Source organism: Lissotriton helveticus, chromosome 1_2, assembly GCF_964261635.1.
Source record: "Lissotriton helveticus chromosome 1_2, aLisHel1.1, whole genome shotgun sequence".
In the NCBI taxonomy this organism is placed as follows: domain Eukaryota; kingdom Metazoa; phylum Chordata; class Amphibia; order Caudata; family Salamandridae; genus Lissotriton; species Lissotriton helveticus.
Window position 1 is genome coordinate 1,724,042 of NC_136058.1, and position 21,957 is coordinate 1,745,998.

A 21,957-nucleotide genomic window follows, 5' to 3' on the forward strand; every position below is an offset into this window, starting at 1 on the left:
GACAGGGGTGTGTGTTGGCCCCCATCTTTTCTCTTTGTTTCTCAATGGTTTGATTGACCATCTCTTGGGTGCGAGGGATCTAGGTTCCCCAAGTTTAGCCACACATAAGATACCGGCTTTGATGTTCGCTGACGATACGCTTTTGTTATCAAAATCTTCTATGGGTATCCAGCGAACTCTGGAGGCGTTATGCTCTTTATGCAGAACTAGAAATTTGGAGATTAATCTCTCTAAAACCAAATAAATTGTCTTCCACGCTAAATCATCCAACTGCCCTCACCCCCATTTGGATGGCCCAGTGCTGGAAAGAGTCTCCACATTTGACTACTTGGGGGTAACATTGAATGATAGGATGGAGTGGGGGTCGCAGATCGCTAAACCAAACCTGAAGTTGGCTCAAGCCTCCGATGGAATTTTAAAGGTGTATAACGAGTGCTCACTTAAAATCCTGGGACCACCAGTTGAAATCAATAGAGCCCAGACAAGGGGTGGTGCCCTTTATGGAGTGGAGTTGTGGGGTCACGCTAGCGCCACCTCACTGTCCATCACTGAGAATAGCTTCATTAGGCGCTTACTGAGACTTCCCCAGAGCACTCCTCTGATTCCATTACGCTTAGATCTGGGTTTGGCCCCTATTCAGGATGTCATAGCGAATCGCCCCCTGTTGTATTGGAGGCGACTCTGGGCTACTCCAGAGCTGATAAATTACAGAGAGGACTTGAGGGATCTACTGGCTATAAGGGGAGTGGGGAAAATCCCCTGGTTAAAATATGTGACGCAGCTTTGTCACGCATTGGGTAGGGTAGAATTGTGGCTTTCCCCAGAGCAAACATGTCCTTTAATCTCTAAAAGGTTTTTGGCTAATGCACTTAAACAATATTGCATGGGTCTTTTAGCACTTACCTCTGATTTGGGCAAGTTGAGCAATAAAATACTGGAGGTCAATGATAAATATCATTTGGAGCAATTCCTGGATGACATCCAGCCCTTACTTGCGAAGAAACTCTATGTCCAATTTAGACACTGAACACTTCCAGTAAGGGCAGTCACTAACAAGTGGTTGAATGTTCCTCGTACAGATCGCACATGCCCAGGGTGTGAGAGTAGTGAGGAGACGGATCTGCATGTTCTGCTCTTTTGTTCTTTATATTCTAAGGCAAGAGCAAAATGGATTGTACAATTATGTAAGAATACGGGTCTCAGGGACTATAGGGAAGTATATAGAATCTTAAAATATGACACTTCCCCTTTGACTGTGTTCATGACCTCTAGAGATCTCCTATCTATGTGGTGCTCTAGAAACGCGAAGATCAAAAATGCCAAACTGTGAGACCCTTGTTATTGCGAATGCTTATAACCCATTAGGAATTATACAAAGTAGGGTGGGAGGGGATCTCTTAACTTTTAATAGGGGATTTTAATGTTTTTGACGCCATACCCTAAAATTTTCTTATGAGTACTGTTGTTTTACTATCTTTTATTATCATGTTTATAGTGTATCTCTTTTAAATTGGCATATTGTGAGTATTTAAAAATTGCATATATGTGCTTTTATGGCTTTTAGCCGATAATAAAGCTTTTTGACTGACTGGCTGACTGATTAAAAATAGATTAGGAGAATATTGAGTGGTTTCACAGTCTTTGATTTTTGTGGGTCTGGCTTTAAGAAATAGTGTGTGAAACTTTAAACATATATAAGAAGATCGTTCAAAAATAAAATAAGTAGTAGAGGTTGATATGTTCTGATGAAAGCTGCTTAGCAATATTCAGCCAAAATGTAGATGTGGTGTTTTGAAATTCCAACAATCTTCCACAGAATATACAATGTAAAGCAACTTTCATATTTTCATAGATGGGAGATACAAATGAATGAATTGTAGATGTGGTTGAAAGACAATGGATGCTGTGTGAACTCATTTGAGATCCCTTTCATGGGTAGAGAAGTCCCCACTTTGTACGTGCCATTTCGCATTGTTAGATATTAGTGCAATCATGGAATAAAGAGATTTGCATTTTTTTAAGGAAACGGTTATGAAGGCTTGCATGTCATATTACCTAATTCATGAAATATGCTATTTTGATTTGTTCAATGCATTAATAAAGAAAAGAGAGAGTGTGTGTGTGGCGTGCGGGCATGCGTGTGTGTGTGTGTGTGCATCATTTGACTTATATTGATACCCAAATGATGGCATACACTGTTTAGTGTGTTACCCTGGTTTAGTTTGGTTAGGCATGGAAAGTTCTTCTTTGGGATTTTCATTTCCATATCCATTACGTGCATTTATCAGTTCTCCCAGCTGCAACACTTCCTCGACCTTTAGACAATATGCAATCTGTTGTAATTTTGAATTTAATTTTATGTAATGCTATTATGGTGTATTATGTACTAGATTGTAAAGTAGTGTATTAGACAGAATTAGAAATGCAAAAGGGACACAATATGAATACAAAGGCAGGCGGTAATATTAACACCCCACTGTTAAGTAGAAGGAAACATTTCAGTGTGCGCTTTACATTGGTCAACATTACAATCTATATTATGCCAAGAGTGGACTCGATGGGCCTTGCCAGCTATTTTATTGTATCATGTTTTATGTGTTGTGTCACTGCAAATAAAATACTTTACCATTAATCAACCCATTGGTTCTGATTTTATACACCTCCGAAAGATAAATGACTGTCAGCCCTATGTTAGTTCAATCGTATGACCTACGAGATACCTACCCACTGCTTTTTCATTGGCTACATTAACCCACTGAGCTGTCCTACTGCAAGAGTTCCAGATGATCTCTTAAAGGGTGTAAGGGCTGTTGCATACTCTGAAAACTCGGCCTGGTCACTCTAAGATGAAAAGAAAAGTGTTTACTAAGAGGCAGCACAGGAGCCGGAAGAGGCGAGCTGCCCCGAGTAGAAGGGGGCAGATGTAAACACTTCAGCTGTGTTTAGGCTATATGGGGACAATTACTGCCAACATAACGACCCTAAATGGACCTTCTGATGCATGAGCGCAGATCTTTCCTGTTCCTGCACATAGTTCAACAGAGGGGAGTCTGGGCAAAGCGCCCTCACTGCCACAAACTGTGATGTAAGTACCGGAGAGGAGGCAGTGCTTCGAAGCCCCGCTAATCACAGCGGCCAAGGTGCTGCATTTCAAGGCTCAGCAGACAGCGCTATTGTAGCAGCAGACAATTACGGCAAAGATTAATTTACGGAGCACAAATAAAGAGAGAGGGCACCAGTTAGAAGATATTTTTAACGAGAGTGAATTGACACATGTTTAACTGTAATCTCTATCAGGGGCGGCTGGTGACATTTGAAAGTGGTGAGGCGTAAACTAATTTGCATATTGCACCCGAGCGAGCGCAGCGAGCGAGCCCAAACCACCTTGCATCCATCCATACATCATTCATGCATCCATCCATCCACCCACCCACCCATCCTGCATCCATACACCATTCATTCATGCATCCACCCATCCATCCACCCATCCTGCATCCATTAAAATTAATTAATTAATTATGTGCTTATATAGCGCTGGAATCACTCCCGAAGGGGTACCTCCGCGCTTCGACCGCTGCGAAACCCTTCCTGGCTTCCCTGTGAGATGGTCCCTTAATGGGTATCTCCAGGGTGAGACCAGGCATCCCCGGCGGTCTGGTGGGGCCGTTAGTGAAGATGAGGCAAGCTAGTGCCCAGAGTTGCCGAGTGTGATCGCTGATCAGAGTGGGCACCGAGGCTAGAGAATTATCGAGTCCGCTGACCCTGGTCCAGAAACCTGCCGCGTCGGGAATCGAACCCTGGTCCCGGGCCGTCCTCTGCTCTCGGGTCTGCCGCCTCTAACCAGTGAGCCACACTACTCCACTCCATAATTCATTCATGCATCCACCCATCCATCCATCCATCCTGCATCCATCATTCATGCATCCATCCATCCACCCTGCATCCATCCTGCATCCATCATTCATTCATGCATCCAACCATCCACCCACCCATCCTGCATCCATACATCATTCATTCATGCATCCACCCACCCACCCTGCATCCATCATTCATTCATGCATCCACCCACCCATCCATCTATCCATCCACCCATCCTGCATCCATCATTCATGCATCCATCATTCATGCATCCATCCACCCATCCATCCTGCATCCATCCTGCATCCATCATTCATTCATGCATCCATCCTGCATCCATCATTCATTCATGCATCCACCCATCCGTCCACCCATCCATTCACCCACCCATCCTGCATCCATACATCATTCATTCATGCATCCACCCATCCATCCTGCATCCATCATTCATTCATGCATCCACCCACCCATCCATCTATCCATCCACCCATCCTGCATCCATCATTCATGCATCCATCATTCATGCATCCATCCACCCATCCATCCTGCATCCATCCTGCATCCATCATTCATTCATGCATCCATCCTGCATCCATCATTCATTCATGCATCCACCCATCCGTCCACCCATCCATTCACCCACCCATCCTGCATCCATACATCATTCATTCATGCATCCACCCATCCATCCTGCATCCATCATTCATTCATGCATCCACCCACCCATCCATCTATCCATCCACCCATCCTGCATCCATCATTCATGCATCCATCATTCATGCATCCATCCACCCATCCATCCATCCTGCATCCATCCTGCATCCATCATTCATTCATGCATCCATCCTGCATCCATCATTCATTCATGCATCCACCCATCCGTCCACCCATCCATTCACCCACCCATCCTGCATCCATACATCATTCATTCATGCATCCACCCATCCATCCTGCATCCATCCTGCATCCACCCACCCACCCATCCTGCATCCATACATCATTCATTCATGCATCCACCCATCCATCCATCCATCCATCCATCCACCCATCCATCCTGCATGCATCCATCCATCATTCATTTATTCGCCCCAATGGACGCACCGCGCCTGCTCCACTTTCCCTCCAGTCTCTCTCTCTCTCCATCTTCAAGTCTCAGCCTCTATCTCTCTTCCTCCTCCGAGGCCCCGCACCCTCTCAGTCTCTCCCCTCTCCACCCTCAAGCCTCTGCCCTCCTCAGTCTATCTCCCTCCTCCTCTTCCAACTTATCGCAAGAATGTATTTTTCATGCTGCTGTTGAAATCTGCAGTCTGTCCGAGACCGTATTCGTGGATTGGCGCACATGCACCAGTGAAATATGTTCACCCCTAGGGTTTTTCTCCGAAACTTGGCGTAGCATACTTGCAACTTTTGGACACTAAAAAGGCTAACACGAGTATCCTGCTGAAATAATGTTAACATCAATTAGGAGCGATTTGAAGCTTTGCCAATTTACAGCACATGAAATGCCTCTATCACTGTAAAATGAGGCATTAGTACGATTGATAAACTGGTTAGACAATGGTATGATAATACGCCATGTATATGGACTATAAGGCACAGCGTTTCTTTAAAGTACTTTATTTTTTAATAATTTTAAATGCTTTGATTATTTTGCGCTCTCTAGTCCACAACTCCGCTCTTTTCATTAGCCCCCTCACCCTCCCTGTCTAATGTAGCCAGTAGAGATCTGCGTTGCCGCCGGTTTAGATTAGGCTATGTTTCGCTGGGCAGTCCGTTCAACAATGGTATATTCCAGTGAGGCTGGAACTCCTTACCTATTCTTTACATTTCAAGCACAAAGTACGAGGACGGATAGCTTCAATTTCGCAGACCGGGAGATAATAAGAGAGAATGCCTGGTGTCAGCTGGAGCATTGTGCATAATAATTGGGAAGGTGGGGGGGGGGGGGGGGTGATAGGGAAGGCGTTTCATTTAATGATTACATAAAAACAAATAAATAAACTTACCAGGCATCTCCCGCTCCGGGTCCCGTGTATCATCACCCACAAGATGTCAGTGGAATTAACTTCTCCCCGCTCTTTTCTTTGAAGTGGACTGGCAAATCAGAAGAATGGGGGCAGCTACTCGGCTGTGTCCTGGCATGGGACAGGGCATAGGGCGACCCTACGTCACCGCCCGAGCAGGATCCTATCCTCAGACTCCACCACTACACTAGGCATGCGCAGCATACCTAATGTAATGTCTATGGCGTGGGGAGCTGAAAAACGAAAGCGCCCTTCTCGCAGATGCGCAGTCAGAGTCCATTTCTGGACTCCTGCTGCTCTCACCTGCGTGGGCTGTGCGTCTGTTGACTCATGCGCACTTTCACTTGTGAAGCTGCTGCCAGCACAAGTCGGAAATGTAAACAGACGATAGTCTGCTTGCATTCTTGCCCGATTCAGTGAGCAGTTTCTCTTTGTGATTGCTTAGTGGGGCGCTGCCCAGCTGCCCCTATGGACCAGCCGCCACTGACTATTAAATGGCGTGATCCGGGCATTCAGGAAGCTGTGTTGAATCAGGTGGGCTGACAATGCTGCTTTCGAGGCCCAGTGGTGGGGGCAGATGGAGTTTTACTGTCTGCAAGGCTGGGCTTGTAAGGCTTTTAATGACTGATCAAACATATCCTTAGGAGTCATTATTTTGCACCCTTACCAGCAGTCTCAATGCTGCTTAATATACCACGGTTATCTTAAATCCAAAGCGCTGCACTTTACTTGATTTCAAAGTATTTTATTAATTTGGCACTACGGGTCGGTAGGTGGGCAGACTTGCACTTTACTTGAATATCGTTTTTATTTTTTTATTTTATTTGGTTTTGCGCAGCGCGATCGTAGCACTTCCCCGGAGTAACAGCCCGCTTTACACCGTGAAAAACATGCCTGAAAAGAGCAAATAATAGAGTGTAAAAATAACGAATAACAGAGAGTTGCATGTATTATTACAGAACACATAATTAAATAAATAACTAATGTCCTGTCACATGGTATGTGATGGACGCGGTCACTGACATTTCATGATTCCACGGATGCCGTGTTTTCCCGTTAATTATGGATTTACAGCACCTACCACATAATCCACAACCCACTGCACAATTTGCAGATTTTTAAAAAATATATATTTCCAGCTCAAAGTATCAAAGGTTGCTTAACCTACATGTGGGGTTGCATAGTGGTAGATCACTTGCATTGGGAAACTTGTCATCTTTCACTTGCTGATTCCCGCATTCAGGTGTTATACTGGTTCTAATGAGGTGAAGCTTTTGCCCAGATATTATAAATGATCATAAAAAAGACCAAATAGTGAAATAATAGTGCCATGGTGTGTGCTGCATTATGCCACATATTTGGCCTTTCTTTATGGCGCAATTTAATCAACTTTGTCCACGGTTTGGTCCTCCACTGGCGCAAAATCAGAGGTTGAAGTGGGTGGAAGCTATTGGGAACAGCATCCCTGGGACTTATCTATTCACCAAATTCTCTTCCTATACTTTTACCTAAATAAACAACCATTTATGAATGATTAAACTTGGCCATGACCAAGGCCTGCGATAGGGCGGTGCGACTGGGGAAACAGCAACTGGTGCTGACATTGGTGGGTGGGAGGGCCGTGTTTAGAAATAACATGGGTTAAAAAAGCACCTGCTGCAGAGTTCCTTGTGTGCTCAGAAGTTATCAGGCAACAATACATATTTCAAGATAACTCTGATGATTAATGTTCCTGCTGGAGACAGACCTTTTGTCTAAAGGCAGTTTTCTCTCTTAATAAAGTAGTGCAGGGGGTTAATATGCCTGTTCAAAGAAGATCTACCACACAAACCAAACTGTTATTTTATTTGTATCGCTTAGTGGGTTACTGCTATTGTCACTGCTTTTGTCATAGAGATCCTTTTGTCACATGCAGTTCATAAATTACAACCCTAATATAGCACAGTGAGCTATGAACTGTCATCATAGAGCTACATGCAAACTGAACACTACAGGTTAGAATATTCATTTTGTTCCCCAGTCTCTCAGTATACTAATGTTGCTAACAAGGTTTCATTGGGTAGAAGTACATTCTTAGTAGCAAAGCCAACCACTGTGGTACATATTAAATCCCAAGTTTGTGCTTCTCCAGACCAAACACTCTTAAAATATACAGCCTACTAGTATCAGAGACCTGTGACTCCTACACCTTGTAATCTTCATTGTTTTATGTAACTTTTCCTATAGAATGATTTACACACATATGTTTCATTGGCTCTGTATATGTGATGTAAAGTGCTTCGACACCCTACAATGCTATGAGTAGTGCTATAAAACAAATGAAATGCATGTGAGAGAAGGGCTATGGGGAGATGAGAGGCACTGGTGGAGAGTGGAAGTGAGAACATTTGTGGAGAAGAAGGGTTCTGGGGAGGTAGGAAGGGTGCCTTTGATGCCACCACCGCTAAAGCCCGCCCAGGCCATGACATCCCTGAGGCTGAGCAGGGAGGGTCACCAGCACGTGAGCAGACTGGAGAAGATTGACTGAAGATAGAAATCCCTTTTACCTCCTACTTACGAAGGCACCAGCTATCTCAAAAGGGTACAAACGTCGCTAAGTAGAGTGATTACTAAACCTAAAGGATGATGGGAAAACCAGCAAAAAATAAACATCTACATACTGTAACTGCAGGTCACTGCAAAGTTTCAATCCTTGTGACTCAATTCATATATCATCTACAGTGATCCATTTGCAGTCACAATGTTACATAGAGTGATCTCTGTCCAAAAGCTCAGTAGGTAACTGCACCTACTCTAGAGATCTGCTTGCATCCGTGCGCATACTGCAGACTACAAATTCTAATCCTAGTGAGAAAGCTCAGCAAGTTCATGCAACTAAGGTGGTGATCTCTATTTAACCTCTATGCCTCAGGCTGTTGTCCAATAAGGCAGCTTCCTCGAAGCAATGCACTGTCGGTGATGAATGTTTTGTGACTGGCGAATAGAAATTGTATGTTCACACATTTTGCAGGTGTCATTAAATTTCTACCAGCTATATATTAGAATACATGTTTATCAGTTTGCATGTAGGTTTAATAAATATTGTATATTAATATAATATAATTATATAACTATATCATATATTTATATAATAATATATAGTATAATATATGTATGATAATATAATATTTAATGTTAGATTACTATTATATCAATTATATTTTTATATGATATTAACAATATCATATAAAAATACAATATTGAAGCGAAAAGTTACAATGCATGATGGTCTTTTACTCATGCCTCTGACCCCACCCTCCTACTCGCTAATCATGCCCCCAGCTCATCCCTCTAGAGTCTAGCCCATTATAACCAAGATCAAAGTTCCTATAATTTCTATTTCATTGTTTGACCTCGGCGCATGATACCAGTATCCCCAGTAACAGTAAGAGAAGAGGGTTTTCCAATAACTCCTTAGCTAGAACTTTGTGAGTGGCTCACTCCGGGTAGGTTGCTATAGGAGGAGCCAGACTAGCAATATTAGTCAGGGTTTTTTCCATTTGTCGCGTCAGGTGGCTTTTTGCACTTATCTGGTGCTTTTTCAGAGAAGCAGAAATGCAGATATATCTTGGTATAAAATTCTTAATCTTAGAGGAGTTACCTGAGTAAAAGTGCTTCAGGATAGAGCTTGTTTTTAACCTGGGCATTTTGTGTCGGAGAGGAAATTTACTGCTTGAGCCTCTGTTTTCTTCTGAAATAGTGACTTTGTGCATCAGGCGTTCTGTGGTACCACAATACAGTGCCCTGCATGGGCATCAATTTACCAAATATAGAGCAGAAGGTACATCACATACACCCACACAAATACAGAGGTGTGTGTGTACACAGAGCCACCAAGACAGACAGGCATGTACACACACAGACAGGCACATACACACATAAACACAAAGACTGACAGCCACACTCATGCAAACACGCACAGAGAAGCATTCATGCACACACTCACACAAATAGGCATGGATATACAAAGAGAGAGACATACAAACAGATAGACGCACACACTTTGCAACCTGTGGCACTAGAGTGACCCTTGTCGAGTTCTGTAACAGCCCCTCTTTACAGCCAAGGGATTAGGGGAAGGATCTGAAATGACCCAAAGTAAACATGTCTTTGGTAACTTACTTTAGTGTCTAATCCTCCTAATGCCTGTGTAACCCCTGAGACCAGGGCTAGTGAAAGCAATGCTAAGGGTAGGAGCTGGTACCCCTGGCTACACCTGATTGACATCCATGGTGTCCCGAAGGTCACACAAGCTGTCTTATAGGTGTGGAGAACTTTTAGGGACAGTCGGTACATGAAGTCGTGTAGCCAAGAACAAGACCCAGCCAATATAGAGACCAGTTACAGGTGTTTTCAGAATCATAGACGAGTCTGTGGGGAGCTGGATCTGGGGTCACCCCTAAAATGTAGTGACTTTGGCTAAGTTTAGCTAGATGTGACCTTCTCGAATGGGTTAACACAAGTTTAATAAGAGGGTGGTGAGCATCAAAGCCCGTGGGAATCTGCGTTTCGACTTATACTGGGAGTTCCCTTGTGTCTGGACAAAGCTAAACCTCTCTGAAGAGTTATGATGATAGTGAAACACGTGTCAGGGGTTGCTTTTAATTCCAGGTTGGCTTGGATGGTGTTTTACTAGTCACAAACATTGCATGAAGCCAAGGATAGGGAGTCTGTAGGCTCAATGTATGGAGAGGGACAAGCAGCCCTCTGATGGTCACATGTTTGAATCCCAGGAAGGCCAATTCAGCCTTCCCTACCTCTGTGGATGCTACATTGATTAATAGTATTGATATTGTTAATTTTATTATTGTATTGTTATTTAACAACAGACCACAACAATACTAATAAGAATAATACTAATAACAACACGAATAATAATAATAATCAATAATAGTACTACCAACAATAGCAAAAATAATAATAATAGCAATACTAATAAATAATAATACTACTACCAAATTAGCAAAAATAATAACAATACCAATAATAATAATACCCTCGACACAGCAGCAGCCTCAATGCCCAGTCTGACATCTAATACGCAGGTGCAAATGGCGGATCTCGAAAGGCCCTGCTGTACTCAGTGACGGCCATTGGTGTGTAGATCAATAGTCCTTTCCAAGGCCTCGTTCGCAGCCCAGAGCAGTCTCCGCGCGCCCTCGCTCGTGGCCGTTGGAAGCGCGCGCTCAGTTGACCCGCAGCCGCGGGTACTTCCACTCGGACGACCCGGCGAGGCGGTTATTTGCTTAGGCAGCCCGCTCGGTTTATCCAGCTGCTTCTCCCAGGGCTCAAACTGCCAAGGGCATTAGGCATGCGCTTCCGTACCTAACACAGCAACAGAGTCTAAAACAAAAGTGCGATTAAGTCCGATTAGGCCTTTCTCGGGAGGGTGAAGTGAAAGGAGAACTACGATTTGCACAAATGTATTTCTAAGTCTAATGTCAGTATGGTAGGTCGAGAAGGCGGCGATGTCCAAGGTCCTTTCCCGAGGTAAGTATGTATTTCTAAAACAAAAGTGAATACCATAGGGCCGCAAACTCTGTAAATACATGTTCAGTGACCGCTTTCGCAGACTTAGTAAATACACTTGCCGTGAGGTGAACCGCCGCCGTTGAAAACGCGCCCGGAACGCATAGTGCATGTACCAACCTATCCGAGCCGTGTTTTGTGTCAGGCTTCTTGTGATACCCGCCCCCAGACATGTGCTCGCGCTTGTAGATACTGGCGCGTCTCGCGCGTAAACATGGCGGCGGCGATGCGATGCCAATGCTAATTAATACAACTGCCAGCCTTTGAACTTGTTTCGCCAAATTCCTGAGGAAAAAAGGTTTACGTTCATCTTAGAGAAGCAATCTTTCGTCTTACACCGGGATATATCATAATAGATACCCCCATCAAATGGCTACAGTATTTTACCAAGTCCGACCGCTAGGCACATGGGCGGACTGGACAAAAAATATGCCCAGGCAGTAAAATAAAAGAAGCCCATTAGGAAGTAGACAATTGAAAAAATAATGGTAAAGTCAGGGAAATCAACTGTAAAAGAGGCCAACCTTTAAGTCAGTATGTCCCTCCCTAGGCCTTAAGCTGCACTGGCACACACCAAGGCCTACTGTACCATGACAAACAGGCAGTAGTGTTGCCTCTCTCATACAAGCTGGAAAACAGAGAGGAGTACTTTCAGCAGGCAGCGTTTGCCAGGCTAAGATTACAACTACCTCCAATTTTATTATAGAAATTCGTGGCCCCTTTAAACAGAAGAAAATGCCATTGCTAGCTCTTCTGATATTAACAATGCATTGCCTCCACAGTACCTCAACTTCATTAGCTGATTGTTGAGGTTTAACCAGGAAACTGGAAAGAGGCCGAGCAAGGCATTGACTGGAGATTATATGTCACTATATTGCAGTCGAAAAATCAACCTATAAAAAAATTGCAAAAATATTGCAACCACTAGATTGCCTATCATTGCATCGTATAAATAAATATATATTAACTATTCTTAATTCCACATCCACTTACCTAGATGTACCTTGCAATGTAGTGGTAAGGGCGATATAGTGGATGATTACCACAATATTGTGATAGATGCCTGGGCTTCTGAAGACAAACTACGCCCTGAACCAGTCAATATCAACAACCAAGAAGGAGATCCTCTCTCAGAAAACCAAAGTGGCCAGATGTATAGGAGCTATGACCAGACTAACACTGCCCTATTTCTACGTTGGATCTCTATTTACAAGCGCATCTTACAATGTCATTTTTTCCTCTAACATGCATCAAGACAGCAATAAATGCACCTAGATTTTTCTTTCATGGTCTTCTTCCGTTTGTAAATACTATCTCCATTTGTTGCAAAGGGGTGGAAGATGGAAACGTCCAGTGAGTTCCATGTCCAAATCAACATTTTTTGAGATTGCTGGGTTTTCTCTCTTAGGTCTCCCCTTAATTGTTGATAAATGCCAGGCATGAATGATCGACAATCTGGCTGTGTTTTATAAGCCCTCAATTTTTAGATAACTTTGAACATGGGTGGTTTTTAGGTCTCGCGACCTATCTATGCGCGCAAGCGCATTGAGCGGAGCGAGAATTCAAGTGCTCAAAAAGCTCGTCAAACCAAGGGCTTTTTGCTGCGGTTTTCTTTGAGTTCACGTGAATCACGTGACCAAACAAGCACGCGCATCAGCCTCCCTCCCTCCCTCTAATTGCATTTTTTCACGGGCGCACAGGTCATCAAAGGGCTTCGCCCAGCGTGCGCTCTGCGGCTTCTCCTCCCCTAAATAATCATGGCTGGCCGGCCGTACTTTCAGTTTCCCGGCCGCTCTTGTTTTATCTCTCCCCCACTGTATCTGATTACCTTGCGCTGTGCCTCCGCTGCAACACACAATATCGAACTGCGTCAATGTGACAGTGGTCTTTATATCAAAAATGTACTTTTAGAGATGGGATGTCTTGCGCTCGCCTCAACTAATCGCTTTCACAAGTTTGCTTTTTTCCGCTATTAAAAAACAATCCTCCTGCTACACTTAAACATGGTGTCTCTTTCACTTTACAGCATATCACGCTAGTTCCTCTTTCTTTCAGCGACGCTCCACATTCATTTTCTGTTGCACTTGCGCATTGACACCAAATCCACAGACTGTCTTTTACAATCCTCATGGGGGTGTCAAGTGCTCCTCTCAACCTTCCTTCATGGGTTTGTTTTCCTGACTGCTTTCACAGGATCTTGAAGTTCACGCTGCGACTTTGTCAATGAGCCTGCAAGTCGTCGCCAAAATTATGTTGTAATATGAAGCTCTGGGACTAATAAGCTTGTAATTAAAAGGCTGTATTAAGATTCATGGTCAGGCGTGACTTCTCCCCACGCCAGCTCAGGGCAAACTGCAGACGAGTAGAACGTCAGGCTCATTTCAGTAACCACTGGAACAAACAAGCATTGGCATAGCCAATAGGTCTCGCTTTTTACTTATAAGGTCCCAAAGGCGAGACCTATTGGCTATGTCAATGCTTGTTGCGGTTGGCACCACCAAATTGCCTACCTTGCTTCTGCCTGGACTTTGTGCATTTATTGTGATTTGGAGGTCTTTCATATTGGCTAAAATGATTTTCGTTCAAGTAAATCTTTTACACTGGTGCTTATTTATCTTTTGATTGAATTTTCTGGCTGTCATTACATGCGGTCTGATGATTTCAATGGGGCAAGTGACAGTAGTTACAGCCCTCTCAGAATTGTATGTTGAGAAGGAATATTGAATCTCCGTGGTATTTATGACAACGATTTCACCTGCTGCAAACAGGTGAAGTCTCTGGATAAAATACATGCAGGAAGCGACATGCAAAACAAACATGTGACGTAGGGGTCGGGGAAGGGAGGACTCAACCCAAAACGTGTAGTCCACAAGCTCTTTATTGCTAACTGAAAACAGAAGGGGCTTGGCCCAGGGTAAAGTCAATATACACTCAAGGGTTCCTTATCGCCTGTAGGACATCTTCTTCAGACAAGATGCACCTCAAGGTCGCTTTTCTCTCTTCCTGTGGCTCCACGGCTCCGGATATCAACAGGGAGGAAAGAGACACAGGAGAGCCTTGTTAGTGGCGTGGACAGGGGACACGTAGGAAAGAGGGGAAGGGCAAGTGAGGGATCACCAGGTTCCACCACCGTGTGTACACCTTCGCTATGAACAGTGCGTGCAGGGCCCCGTGGTTACCCTCGATCTATCCGGTCCCACCCCGTGCAGTAAACAACCCCTGTAGACGCCCTCGTACCTTGGTCAGCCACACTTCTCCCCTGGAAGTGTGGCAGGGCGGCTCGTGGGTCCGGTGGCCTCCTGGCTTGTCGCGTCTCTCCTCAGGTGTAACCGGCGACGTTGCTTCACTCCGTCCGTTGTCCTCTATGTCGGCGTCTTCCTCGCGGGTCGGCGTCTTCCCGTCAGGCAGCGCGCCAGGGTTCATGCCCAGCACTTCCTTATTCTCCGCAGGCCCTGCTGATAGGTCCGTTGGCGATGACGATGTTGCACCGGATAGGCTGACCGGCGGAAGAGACAGGGGACTCCCCCCTGACGTCAGAGCGGGGAGGGCCAACAACGTAGGCAGCGAAGGAAACTCGGAGCCGCTCCAAGCCACATCACGGGGATCCTGCGGACGGGGCGGAAACGGACACAAGTTAGAAGGTATGTCCCGCCCGTCCAAGTCAGGGGACACGTCCTCGTGACACATCCCACCCCCAGGATTGACCCGATCGGGGGAAATAGGATAGCGGGACAAAAAGTCAACGTTCCCCTGCAGAGAACCCTTACGATGCCGGACATCAATCTGGAAAGGTTGCAGAGCTAGGAACCATCGAAGAATCCGATCGTTGGAACCCCTGTTACGCTGGAGCCAAGTCAAGGGGGCATGATCTGTATACAAAACAAAGGGCCTCCCCTCGAGATAGTACTTCAATTTGTCGACCCCCCACCTGACAGCCAGGCATTCCTTCTCGATGGTGGAATATGCCTGTTCCCGAGGAAATAGCTTGCGACTGATGAATAGGACAGGCCTTTCAACACCCTGCGCATCCTCTTGGGAAAGGACGGCCCCTATGCCCACCCCAGAGGCATCGGTTTGAAGAATGAAGGGTTTGCTGAAGTCAGGAGACACAAGGACAGAAGAGGAAGTCAGAGCGTCCTTCAAAGCCTGGAAGGCGGACAAGTGAGCGGAAGAGGGAGGAGGCAAAGAGGAGGATCTGACCGTTTTACCGAGGAGATCTGTGAGGGGACCGGCCATGTGGGCAAACAGGGAAATGAAGCGGCGATAATACCCCACCAACCCTAGGAAGGCCCTGAGTTCCTTTTTCGTGGAGGGGTAAGGCAAGGCTCTAATGGCTTCGAGTTTTTCTGTCTGAGGCATGATACGGCCATCCCCAAGAAGATAGCCCAGGTACTTGACTTGCTGGAACGCTACTCTGGACTTCTTCGCATTTATATGGAGATTAGCCGCTTTTAGGCTAGACAGAATGTGTCTTAGATGGGTGATGTGTTCATCCCATGACTTACTGAACACGACAATGTCGTCCAAGTAGGCAGAAGCATAAGACAAGTGCGGGGCCAGTAGGGTGTCCATAGCCCTTTGGAACGTGGCAGGTGCCCCATGTAACCCGAAAGGCAGAACAGTGAAGTGATAGTGTCCCGAAGGGGTAGAGAAGGCTGTTTTTTCCCTGTCCTGTTCTGCCAATGGTATCTGCCAATAGCCCTTGGTGAGGTCTATGGTGGTGATGTAACGAGCCTCACCAAGGCGCTCCAGCAGTTCGTCAACCCGGGGTAAGGGGTACGCGTCCTGTTTGGAAACCCTGTTCACGGCCCTAAAATCAATGCAAAAACGGATGCTCCCGTCCGGTTTTGGGACTAATACCACCGGGGAGCACCAGTTGCTATGGGAGGGCACGATTATTCCTGCGTTCAGCATGTCCTGCACTTCTTTCTGGAAGGCAAGTCGTCTCGCTTCGGGGATTCGATAGGGTTTTTGTCTAACAACCACATTAGGAAGAGTGTCAATGTGATGTTCAGCCAGGTGCGTATGTCCCGGTCGATCAGAGAATATACCTGAAAAGGACATTAGAAGAGAACTGATTTCTTCCCTTTGTTCCGTGGACAGGTGTGGGTTAATAGGGGTATCTCCAACCGTATGGGTGTTATCTAGGATCGGAGACACAACATGGACGTCCTGGGGAGGCTTGCCCAACCACTTCTTAAGGATGTTAATGTGGTACATTTGAGTCTTTCCTCTTCCCAATTGAACGAGATATGTCGTTCGCCCTATTTTTCGGATGACTTTAAAGGGTCCTTGCCATTCCTTTCTCATTTTATGTGACGAGGATGGTAATAAGATAAGAACCCAGTCGCCAACGTCAAGTATCCTCCACTTCTTACCTCTATCATAAAAGGCCTTCTGTTTGGTTTGGGCTATGGCCAGATGTTCATGTGCTAGCGTTCTGAGCTTGTGTAACCTGGTCTGTAGCTGGCGGGTATAATCCAGCAGAGCCTCAGCTTCCTGGGCTCCCTCGGCTTCCCAGCTATCTTTTGTTATTTCTAGGAGAGTCCTAGGGGCTCTTCCGAACAACATCTCGAATGGGGAAGTCCCTAGGCTAGACTGTTTCTGGCTACGGAGGACAAAGAGGGCAAGGGGTAGCAACTGATCCCAGTTCTTCCCGTCCCCAGACAGAAGTTTCTTCAGGGTGAGTTTTAGGGAGCCGTTGTATCGCTCGACCAATCCGTCTGTCTGGGGATGGTACACAGATGTTTTGATATGGGTGATGTTTAGCTGTCCACATACTTGTTGCATCAGACGGGAAACAAAAGGGGTGCCCTGGTCCGTAACGATTTCCCGGGGAAAACCCATACGGGAGAACACTTCCACGAGCCTCTGGGCTATGGCGGCTGAAGTGGCTGCCTTCAGGGGAAAGGCCTCTGGATAACGGGTTGCGTAATCAACAAGGACAAGGGCATATTGATGACCTCGGGATGATTTGGGCAAAGGGCCGATAAGGTCCATTCCTATGCGATCGAACGGAACCCCTATGATGGGCATGGGAACCAGGGGTACAGGAGGAGGGGTGTAAGGATTACGTTTTTGGCAAATCCTACACTCCTGACAATATTTCTGGACTTGGGCGTATACACCGGGCCAAAAGAAATGGCGTAAGATGGCTTGACTCGTCTTTTCAGCACCTGAGTGACCTGCCAATAGATGGGCATGGCCGAAGAACAAAATTTGATCGCGAAAGTCGCTCGGAACCAACAGTTGTGGTTCCGCACCCGCTTTGGCGATTCGGTACAGCAACCCGTTTTTCTCCACAAACGTAGGATAACTTTTGGTGGATGGATCTTTCCCGTCACGTGCTACCTGCCACGCGTTGGTGAAACTGGCATCATTCAACTGGGCTGTCCGGAAGTGGGTATCCCTAGCCCAGGGCTCGGATGCTAGGAGTGTATCGTGGGGAAGAGACAAGTGTTGGAGGACCTCAAGTAACAGAAGAGGAAAGGAGGGGTTGTCTGTTCCTATGATGATGGACTCAGGTAATCTGGACATAACCCCTAAGGTAACTTGTTGTCCCTTTCCAGATGGAGAGTATAAAGTGACTGATGCTATTGGGTATGCCTTCACGTCGCCATGTACGCAACGGATATGGACCTGTTTCCCCGGGATGAGGTCTGACGGTTCTACCAACTCTTCTCGTATCACTGACTGCTTGCACCCCGAATCCAACAAAGCCCTTATTTCCTTGCCGTTAAGGGAAACCCTTACATAGTACGTAGTGCCGGTTTCTTGTGCGTAAAGGATGGATCTGGGGGCGTAGCTCACGTCCATGGGTTCGTCTTCTTTGTCTTTCTTTCTCCTACAATACCGGGCTATATGTCCCCACTCCCCGCAGTCGTAACATTGAGGCCCTGTGTGTAGCTGTTCTGGCCTTTGGATTCGCACTCTAGGTGGTTCAGGTAGGGGTTTTATTGGTTTCTTGTCCGGTTTACTAGGAGGCATGGTTTTAGGTGGTCTCTCGGGTTCCCTCACATATGGTCTCCCTTGAGCCCTAGCATAACAGGTGGCCATCTCTATGGCATGGTCCAATGTTAGTCCTGCATGTTGTTTGAGCCACCTCTGTGTGCTGTACGGGAGCGCTTCAATAAACTGTTCAAGGTATATCTTATTCATAATGGCTTCAATGTTCCCATCCTGTGGCTTGAGCCACAGATCGGCGGCCTCTTTTAACTTGAAGAACAGTGTCTTGGGCAAATCCCCTGGGGACCCTTTTTCTTGTCGAAACCGAGTGCGATGGGTTTCCTCGTCCACGCCCAATCGGTCAAGGATATACTGCTTGACTACAGCATAGACAGCGGTGCCATCCCTGTTCACCGTTTGATAAGCCGCCTGTGCTTCCCCTATCAACAGGGGTGCTAAGTAGAACGGCCACCTCTCCCCCGGCCATGCACTGGCTCTTGCTGCCCTTTCAAAGTTCAGAAAAAAAGCCAGGGGGTCTTCCCCCGGGGTGAATTTTTGCAACGGAACCACCGTGCCTGGGGGTGGTGCGGTGGCCCTTCCTTGTCCAATGACAGTCATTAGCTGGGTCTGACCCTCAGCCAGTTTCAGAATATTCTCAGACTGGTTTTGGATGGCCATCGTGAAAGCGTTCCGGTCAGCTTCCATTTGGGTCAATATGTTTTCCATCCTGTATCGAATGGGAGGTTCTTCAGCTCCTGGCTGGCTCGCCAATTGTGACGTAGGGGTCGGGGAAGGGAGGACTCAACCCAAAACGTGTAGTCCACAAGCTCTTTATTGCTAACTGAAAACAGAAGGGGCTTGGCCCAGGGCAAAGTCAATATACACTCAAGGGTTCCTTATCGCCTGTAGGACGTCTTCTTCAGACAAGATGCACCTCAAGGTCGCTTTTCTCTCTTCCTGTGGCTCCACGGCTCCGGATATCAACAGGGAGGAAAGAGACACAGGAGAGCCTTGTTAGTGGCGTGGACAGGGGACACGTAGGAAAGAGGGGAAGGGCAAGTGAGGGATCACCAGGTTCCACCACCGTGTGTACACCTTCGCTATGAACAGTGCGTGCAGGGCCCCGTGGTTACCCTCGATCTATCCGGTCCCACCCCGTGCAGTAAACAACCCCTGTAGACGCCCTCGTACCTTGGTCAGCCACACTTCTCCCCTGGAAGTGTGGCAGGGCGGCTCGTGGGTCCGGTGGCCTCCTGGCTTGTCGCGTCTCTCCTCAGGTGTAACCGGCGACGTTGCTTCACTCCGTCCGTTGTCCTCTATGTCGGCGTCTTCCTCGCGGGTCGGCGTCTTCCCGTCAGGCAGCGCGCCAGGGTTCATGCCCAGCACTTCCTTATTCTCCGCAGGCCCTGCTGATAGGTCCGTTGGCGATGACGATGTTGCACCGGATAGGCTGACCGGCGGAAGAGACAGGGGACTCCCCCCTGACGTCAGAGCGGGGAGGGCCAACAGCGTAGGCAGCGAAGGAAACTCGGAGCCGCTCCAAGCCACATCACGGGGATCCTGCGGACGGGGCGGAAACGGACACAAGTTAGAAGGTATGTCCCGCCCGTCCAAGTCAGGGGACACGTCCTCGTGACAAAACAGGACTTAGCATACTAAATCTAAAGCTTCTATGCTATTCCCAAAAAGACCAGAATTTATTTCATGAATCCCCTTCACCCTAGAATTACCAGGACTCTCAGTAATGGTAATTTCTGTGGGAGGCGGTATTAATGTCTGACAAACAGGACCTCTGGTAAGGAAGGCCCCTATCTTCAGGTGGGAATTAAAACTCTTTTGATTTCATAACTATTTCTCTCCTTCACAGACATATAGGGCAATTTATCATATGAGAGTGATACAGAGGGTCCTTTCTAGTACCTACCATTTTTTCTAATCTCATCAACATTAGGAACCACTGTGGATCATTGATGTTCTACTGAGTGTTATGTGCTCATAGTGTGCCTGTATGCCACTGTCTTCCATCACCCCTAGTCCACACCTCCTGCAATCACCTCAAATCTACTCCCAATACATCCTGCGCATGAAACACCACTTTGTTGTCTGGAATTCCTACAAATCAAGCAACAATACAATTTCTTCACAGACTTCCTTGTGGACACATTCAGACAAGACCCGAGTAGCCATAACAAATCTACATCCAATGGGATTATATTTTTAATGATTATTAGGACACAATATTCATGTTAGAGGATATTTATGTATACGATATTCTGACAAACCACCAACACCAAAAGATCCTTCTGCAAGCAAGGCAAATAATGGTACAAACCCCAACATCATAATTATCTAAATACACCTGAAAACTCTGTACAGAAAATACAGAAATCTAGTTAGTTCAATCAGCCCAGTCTACTCCAAGTCAAGAATTACCGCAGCCTCCACCAAAAGCAGATCCCTCTTCAAAGCCCTGTGTCATTCATCTGTACTCAACTCAAACTACAACTGAAATGAAACAATTCACCAAGTGATTGACCAAGCAATCTACAACAGTTCCTTCCAGTCAAAATGTCCAAGTGGTTCACATGTGGAGGACTAACCTTCCTTTCTAGAGTAGCTTGTCTGTCACCATTTTTGGAGGAGTTACCTCCATGAAACACCACCATGGACAGAGTGGTAGACTTTCAGTAAAATGTATGCATAGTGTCCTAATATGCAGGAAAATACCCGTAGCATGTTAGGGAGACCACATATTGGGGGACATTGTAGCTTTACTTTAGGGGCACGTTTCCATTACCCACATTTGGTGATAGAAATTCCACGTTCTGACATGTGCAATGGCAGAAGCTTTGCCAAGTTTTTCACCAAAAGAAGCTCCTCTCTTGACAGGGGCATCCCCGTGATGGAGAACCATTGCATCATAGTTGTGAACTCTAAATGCAGCAAATATTTCTCTGCCAGTGTGGGTAATACTTATATCTGCTACAGTGACAGAAGGAACCTCAGTCAGCCATCCTCTAAATCAGGCCCTATGTTCATTGTGACACGGAATAGAGGTTTACAAAGCTTTGTCCAGTTTTGTATATTCCTTCTCAATGTGCTTACTTTGAGCAGGTTGTTGCAGGTAGGGCCCACTAGCAACCATTTTTGAGGACCAGCAATTACTTTTCCTCATCAGGCTTTGACACAGAGCCAGAGAGAGGAAAACACAGATGGAGGAAGGGAAAGATGGAAAAACAGTGGCAAAGGGAGAACGCACGAATATAAAAGAACCTGCAAGAGTGGAAACACGTGGAATGGACTGTCTGGTGGTGGATTAAAGAGGCACCTGGGGGAATCAAGACTAGACAGTCCTGGTATTCAGCAGCTCTGACATTCTGTAGACCCAGCTGTGGGCTTCTGAGCAAAACATTCAGCGTTGCACTGAAGGAAGCAAAAAAATGATGGGCTGGTTGCTTGAATTGATCTCAGCCTCTGGTAATTACTGGGGGGCATGACGCTCGAGTAATTTCCAGTGGCTGAGATTAATTCAAGCATTCTGCCTATCACTTTTTATTCTTCA